The sequence below is a fragment of the Sturnus vulgaris genome, unplaced genomic scaffold (genome assembly GCF_052056855.1).
Source record: "Sturnus vulgaris isolate bStuVul1 unplaced genomic scaffold, bStuVul1.hap1 Scaffold_298, whole genome shotgun sequence".
Classification (NCBI taxonomy): domain Eukaryota; kingdom Metazoa; phylum Chordata; class Aves; order Passeriformes; family Sturnidae; genus Sturnus; species Sturnus vulgaris.
In genome coordinates this window covers 426,801-434,773 of record NW_028276372.1, presented here as the reverse complement: position 1 = coordinate 434,773, position 7,973 = coordinate 426,801, and the positions used below count along the sequence as shown (strand labels likewise).

General features: G+C 47.5%; 1 long non-coding RNA gene across 2 annotated transcripts; it reads right to left on the bottom strand.

Moving 5' to 3' along the window:
- Positions 1 to 992: 992 nt before the first annotated feature.
- LOC148217786 (uncharacterized) lies at positions 993 to 6,959 on the bottom strand. Of its 2 annotated transcripts, none has more exons than XR_015800753.1 (2): positions 6,489 to 6,959; positions 993 to 3,889 (listed from the first exon to the last, which is right to left on the bottom strand). It is a non-coding gene; the product is annotated as an uncharacterized LOC148217786 (long non-coding RNA). The 2 variants fall into 2 exon arrangements; XR_015800751.1 differs by lacking the exon at positions 6,489 to 6,959 and adding an exon at positions 4,673 to 4,866.
- Between the last annotated feature and the right edge of the window lie 1,014 nt (positions 6,960 to 7,973).

The following is a 7,973-nucleotide window of genomic DNA, read 5'->3' as shown; positions in this document are numbered from 1 at the left end:
TAAGGCAATCGCGTCATTCAGGAGAAAGAGAGATTGGAATATTTGGGTCCGCACTTTAAGCAGACTTGTAAGACGTGATATCTCATCATTGAGGATCCCTGCGACAATTCTAAACCGCTGCGAATCTCCAATTAATTTCTGAGCATGGTGAAGTGTTGCAATAGTAGTTGTAAGGTGCAGTTTTTCTGGACTGACAGCAGCTGAGGTTAACGCCCAACCTACGTAGCACCATGTAGGTTGTATCTTTTCTGGTGCAATTAATAAACCTTTTGACGACAGCTGAGTGATAATGTACTGTAAAGTATCATTAGTAAAGGGTTCTTATTGACATAGCAGGATATCATCCATGTAACGATAAATAATTGTGCAAATTTATGACGGATAGGCTCTAATGTCCAATGAACAAACGTTTGACACATAGTAGGAAGACTTTTCATGCCAGGTGGAAGTAGTACACGTTCATATCCTTGTGAAGGACTTGCTTTATTTATTGCTGATAAAGTGAATGCAAATCACACTGTATCATCCTTTCGCAAGCATATAGTGAAAAATGGTCTTTGAGGTGAATAATCAAGAGATGCCAATTCTGAAGCAACATAGTTGGAGTAAGCATTCCTGGTTGTAATGCTCCCATGGGACACGGCTGGTCGTTCGCTTTTTGGAGATCGTGTAACCGTCGCCATTTGCCTGATTTGTTAGGAATAAAAAATGGGAGCGTTCCGCAGACTAATGGAATGTTGTCTATGTTTGGCTTATAACTGTTCTTTCGCTAATTCGTGGGCTATTTTCGGCCGCTCTTTGGACAAGGTCCGCTGATCAACCCATATTGGTCTATGGTTTTTCCGTTGTATTTTTGGGGTTGGCGGCAGAACGGCAGCGGCTGCAACTAAAAAGGCGACTGAGAGGCTGCGGGCGACGTGAGAGTTGCTCCTAGCTGATTTAATGCATCTCGACCGATTAGGCCTCCTAAATTTCCAAGTAAAGACGTGACATATGGGCGTTGTGTGGCTGTTTGCCCTTCGGGAAATCTCACTTCTATGGCATGGACACTTCCCTATGGTATAGAATTCCCTATTACGCCTTGTACTGCATGCACAGTTTGTTGAAGAAACCAATCTTTGGGCCAGCGTTCTTTGTAAATGACGCTAACATCAGCTCCTGTATCTAGCATAACGGTGACTTCTTTTTGAACCGTGCCAGATCGTAAGGTTGCTTTCACCATTGGTCTCTGTTTCATTTGCTGTACTAAATTTACTACTGTGTCTCCAGTGGATCCGAAGCCTTTAATTCCTCTCTGTGGTGGAGTTCAGAAGATGTCCCTTATGTAGGAATTGTTAAATATAGAATCAATTGTGCAATTCTGGTTGCCTTGGAAATAGGAAGTGGTGGTGATAAAGTGTAGGCACGCACTTGAATCTCTCCGGTGTAGTCAGCATCGATTACACCTGGGAGGACGATGAGTCCTGCAAGTCCAGCAGAAGATTTTCCAGTTAATAATGCCGCAAGTGCGCTGTCTGAGGCGTATATTGCTCTGGTGACACCTGTTGGAATTTGATACGCAGTTTGATTGATAAGAGTAACGGCTACTGCTGCTGCCGAATCGATTGCCAAGCTCGCTGTGGTCGCTGGTGGGTCAAGTTGTTGGACAGCGTTGGGCCGACTGCTTGTTTCACCGCACGGCGGCTCTTTGCGCTTTGTAATCCGTTTTTTGCGGACCGACGGGCGGCTGCGGAACGGTTGCCTTTTTGACATCTATCGCACCGTACTGACGCTTGGCGTGTCTTTTTGAAATGTCCCTTTGCCCCACATCGCTAACATGCGCCTCGTGTCTTTGAAGGTCCTGACTTTGGTGTTTGGCCTATTTTGCTTACTGCAGCAGCAAGTAAATTTGTGGCTGGTTTTATGGCCTCTGCTACGGCATTGGCGACAACTTGTCCTTGTTGGGACTGAGATGCTCTAGTAGCCGTATCTGCTACAGTAGATCGTTTCTGTTACATCAGCATCTTTACCCAAAGTAATCAACAAAGGTTTTGTTTTGGAAATAGCCTTTTCAAATGCCACTAACTTGAATGTTTTTTGTCACGCCTTGTCGGTTAAATCATTCTGATTGCTTCAAGCTGCCCATAAGCAATGAATAAAATTGGTATAAAGGTTCTGTTATTCCTTGTTGAACAGCTGAATAAAGAGTACGTGGTTGAGAATCTGGAACGACATTAAAAGCCTGTCTGGCTAAACGTGCAGACAAATGATGTGTTCCCAATGCGTTCAATTAAGTTGAACGTCAGTTACTAAATACCCCTGATCCGGTGAGCATATCTGGATTTAGTGCATTTAGGATGTCATTTGGATCCCTAGGTCTACGAGCTTCGGTGACTGCCGATCTGGTCCGCTCCTTTACCTGTATGACGTGTTGAGATGGTGTCAATAGTAATCGTGCTATTTGCCGACAATCGTGAGGTGAATTTACATTGGCGGTGAAAATGCGGTCCTGTGTAGTTCTGGCAGCCTCAGATCTAATTCCATGTTCTGTCATAGTTTGTTTGGTTTGTTGCAAAATTTTCCAATGATGTTGTTCGTACCTAGGAGCTTGTTGATCATACAGAATTGCGCAAGCTAAAGCTTCAGCTGGTTGCCGCTCTCCTTCAATGATTGCATCACAAACTATTCCTGACCGTCGTTTCCTGATGATATTTTTGCAGAATGTTCTTCGGCACCTGCTGGGCCTGGGATTGGGCCTAGATACGGAGGTGGAAGGATTTGCATTGAAGGTGCTGATGGCTCTGGTCGTAGCATCTGCAGTAATTGCTGAACTGACTGTGTAGGAGGACTGCGCTGTTCTGAGCAGGCAGTTATGTTTTGTTTGTGCCCTGTGTTGCAACTTTCCATTTGATGTGTTAATTGTTCAACTTGACGTTATAACTTTTCCATTGGAGGAGTAAAGGATTTAACCAATTTTCTTTCTTCAGGTGTAAGTTGCTCCTCTTCTTTTTCCCTATCAACATCCTCTTCCAGGAAGGGGTATTAATTCTGGACCACACGGAGGAGCAGACAGAGGGATAGCAGGATATAACTTCGGCTGGCAAGGTGTCTCTCCCTGTTCTTTACTTACCTGGGACTTCGGCAGGCTACCTGACTCTCCGTGTTCTTTCTGAGACCCTACTTCTGACAGTCCGGCTGCAACTCCTTTCTTATCCCGTTTTATTTCCACATTGGCTATCGGAGCAGATAACTCTGCTTTTTGCTCCGGTACTGCATTAGACTTAAAGATTACGCTTGCTTGGGTTTTTAACAGTTCTGCAACAGAGCTCCATTGTTTTCCCCTTATTCCATTTACTGGCTGTACGCTCCCTATCCCAAAAAATGCACTGAGGCAGCCTGACCGAGACAGCACAGGAGATGATAACCCTGTGTATTGTTATGACATAGCTTGCACAGGAGCAGCTGGAAACTTGGATTCACCTTTCATCTCTCCAAGTGTTTATAATCGTTCCCCATGTACTCCCAAAACAAAGAGTCTCCGTGCCCTTGCCAATAATTGTTTAATCCCACAAACGGTCCCCTAGCTCACTCCACTCATCTTCCATAAACAACAGAGTGGAGTATTTAAAAAATCAATTTTCTCTTGACCAGATAATGAGCTTTCCCAAGCCTTTTTCATCTCCTCTCCTCTCTTAGTGAGTATGCTGAGGAGTAACCTTTTAGCCGCTGCAAATTCTATATCCATTCTAATGGTCTGCATTGGGATGACGGGAAGGTAATGAGCCTCCTACAGGATGCCGATGACTTTGGTGCTGATGCCTCTTGGACCTTGGCCTCGCCTCAGATCTCGTCCGTCCTCACTCTTCTCATATTTTACTCACCTTCCGCGTCGGGATTTAACCATCTGCATCTGAAAGGAAGTCAGGACAAAAGTCAAAGCACTGCAGGCCAACATAGCACCTCCAGAAAACTTACGTCAACCTAGGAAAACCATCCACAATCCTACTACAGAATGCATTATAAATTTCAAGTCCCCGGCACTTATCCTTTTACACGCACACTGCGCAGCAGGGCAGAACGATCCCAGGCCACACACGCAAACGCCTCTGACACAGGGGATGACAAACAAGGGGACGCAACAGCAAGAAAAAACTCATTCAGAAGAGCGACTGCAAGAACCGAGAGAACGAGGAGGGGCACGGTGGAGATGAGACCCACGCTGAGCCAAAGAGGCTCAGAGAAGCTGGCAGGAACAAGATGCTAACAGGACGATTCATTCCAAGAACGGCAAAGATGAATGCACGAGAACCCTACGCTCAGAATCCGCTACCTATCTTCACACTCCTGCAAGTCCTACTCCACTAAAAATGGATCTCAGCAGTGCACAGCTGTCAATGGCAGCTCAGAATAAGACAGTAAAACACTTCTGATTGGATGCTTCTAAAGAGAGATGAGATTCTGATGCCTGTCCTAGCTCCTGACTCAAAGGTTTGATGGCACCGGCACAGGGACAGGAAAGGTGGGAATACAGATGCTAAGAATGATGCTAGAGGTCCCAATAAGCCCCTCGAAGGACAAAAGCAAAAGACATGCCACACCAGACACACTAAAGACACACACTGCACGATAGACAAATGACACGACAGACACCAGGACCGCTCTGCCCTGCGCACGTCAGCATTACAGGACTTACCCTTTATATGGCCAAAGGGCACACATCTTGGACACCCCCATCTCCAAAGCTGGCTCAAAAACCCTCCCGCAGAGTCCCGAATCCACATCCCGCTTTCATCCTCCCTGTGGGCGGAAGCCCTTGACTTATCTCTCCGACGTCCGAAGATGAGAACCCACGGCAGTTGTAAAGGGAGGCCACCTCATCCTCTGCAATTTCATGTTCTCACCAGGCTGCTGTCACTCATGTCAGCCGCTATAAATGAAATCAACCATCAGTGTATGATCTGAGCAGCACCATCAGCCAAAACACGACAATTCTGCCACTCACCATCTCCTGACAACACTGGAGGGCCGCACGCTTTGGCCACACGCAGAGCCTGACGCCGTCATCACAGGGTATGCGTGGCTGAGGGGGGGACAAGGTGATGCGACATTGCTCAAACTTGAGTGCACCCACACTACTCCACCCTACCTCCCCAAATCACCACAGCTCCTTACCTATTCCTGAAGGTTACCTGGATGGCATCTTTAAACAGGAAAAGGTCAAGGCTTCATCACAGGCTCCTGGAATACTTCCCGAGTTCTCAGGACAGTGCAAAACCACTTTTCTTAGCGAGGAGGGGTCTCACCTTAATAAAAGTGCAATGCCTAAAACACACCAACAGTAACGGATGCTTAGACTTGCACCAGAAATTGAGACCTTTACCACAAATAACTGCTTCTGTCACTGCTCACCTTGCCCACTTCCACCTGACAGCTGATATCCACCATCACTTCCTAAAAATAAAGAGAAAGAACAGTGCTGTAACACAGCCACCACTTATGCTTCCCCGGCGAGGACAAACAGTCACCGACCTGCTTGGGGCAACCCCCTCACCCACAATGGGGCGCTCTGCTTCTGATTTAAACCATCTGCATCTGAAAGGAAGTTATGACAAAGGTTAAAGCCCTGCACAGCTCCAGAGGCCTTGTTTCTACCTAGGAAAACCATCCAGAATCCAAATATACTCTGCATTACAAATTTCAAGTCCCCAGCATTTATGCTTTTACCCCCACTCCCACACTGCGCAGCAGGGCAGAACGATCCCAGGCCACACACGCAAACGCCTCTGACACAGGGGATGACAAACAAGGGGACGCAACAGCAAGAGAAAACTCATTCAGAAGAGCGACTGCAAGCACAGAGAGAACGAGGAAGAACACGGTCGAGATGAGAGCGACGCTGACCTGATGAGGCTCAGAGAAGCCGGCAGGAACAAGATGCTAACAGGACGATTCATTCCAAGAACCGCAAAGATGGATGCCTGAGAATCCTATGCTCAGAATCCTCTACCTATCTTCACACTCCTGCAAGTCCTACTCCACTGAAAATCGATCTCTGCAGCGCAGAGAACAAGACCTTAAAAAAGACATCTCATCTCTCTTGAGACGCATCCAATCAGATAACGATGCCTGTCCAAGCTCCTGAATCAAAGGTTTGAGGGTACCGGTGCCAGGCTGAGGAAGGAAGCAATCAGAGATGGCAAGAATGACGCCAGAGTTTCCAGAAAGAACCTTGAAGGGCAAAGGGAAAAGACATGCCACACGAGACACACTAAAGATACACAGAGCACGATAGACAAGTGACACAAAAACACCAGGACCGCTCTGCCCTGTGCACCTCAGCATCCTCAAACCGACACCTGAAATGGTCCAAGGGGACACAGCCTGGACGTCCTCGGCTCCAAACATGACTCAAAAATCCCTCCCGCAGGGTCTTGACCCCATATCCAACTTCCATCCTCCCTGTGGGTTGAAGCCCTTCACTTATCTCTCGGACGTGTGGGGATACGAACCCACAGCAGGTGCGAAGGTAGGCTGCCTCGTCCTCTGGCAATTCTGCGCTCTCAAAGCGCTGCTGTCATGGATGGCAGTTGCAATAAAAGAAATCAATGCATGATCTCAGCAGCACCATCGGCCTAAACACGACAATTTTGATGCTCAACATCTCCTGACAATGCCCGCACCCTCGGGCCACAGGATTCGGCCACATGCAGAGCCTGACGCCGTCATCACAGGGTATGCGTGGCTGAGGGGGGGACAAGGTGATGCGACATTGCTCAAACTTGAGTGCACCCACACTACTCCACCCTACCTCCCCAAATCACCACAGCTCCTTACCTATTCCTGAAGGTTACCTGGATGGCATCTTTAAACAGGAAAAGGTCAAGGCTTCATCACAGGCTCCTGGAATACTTCCCGAGTTCTCAGGACAGTGCAAAACCACTTTTCTTAGCGAGGAGGGGTCTCACCTTAATAAAAGTGCAATGCCTAAAACACACCAACAGTAACGGATGCTTAGACTTGCACCAGAAATTGAGACCTTTACCACAAATAACTGCTTCTGTCACTGCTCACCTTGCCCACTTCCACCTGACAGCTGATATCCAGCATCACTTCCTAAAAATAAAGAGAAAGAACAGTGCTGTAACACAGCCACCACTTATGCTTCCCCGGCGAGGACAAACAGTCACCGACCTGCTTGGGGCAACCCCCTCACCCACAATGGGGCGCTCTGCTTCTGATTTAAACCATCTGCATCTGAAAAGAAGTTATGACAAAGGTTAAAGCCCTGCACAGCTCCAGAGGCCTTGTTTCTACCTAGGAAAACCATCCAGAATCCAAATATACTCTGCATTACAAATTTCAAGTCCCCAGCATTTATGCTTTTACCCCCACTCCCACACTGCGCAGCAGGGCAGAACGATCCCAGGCCAGACACGCAAACGCCTCTGACACAGGGGATGACAAACAAGGGGACGCAACAGCAAGAGAAAACTCATTCAGAAGAGCGACTGCAAGCACAGAGAGAACGAGGAAGGACACGGTCGAGATGAGAGCGACGCTGACCTGATGAGGCTCAGAGAAGCCGGCAGGAACAAGACGTTAACAGGACGATTCATTCCAAGAACGGCAAAGATGGATGCACGAGAACCCTACGCTCAGAATCCGCTACCTATCTTCACACTCCTGCAAGTCCTACTCCACTAAAAATGGATCTCAGCAGTGCACAGCTGTCAATGGCAGCTCAGAATAAGACAGTAAAACACTTCTGATTGGATGCTTCTAAAGAGAGATGAGATTCTGATGCCTGTCCTAGCTCCCGACTCAAAGGTTTGATGGCACCGGCGCAGGGACAGGAAAGGTGGGAATACAGATGCTAAGAATGATGCTAGAGGTCCCAATAAGCCCCTCGAAGGACAAAGGCAAAAGACATGCCACACGAGACACACTAAAGACACACACTGCACGATAGACAAATGACACGACAAACACCAGGA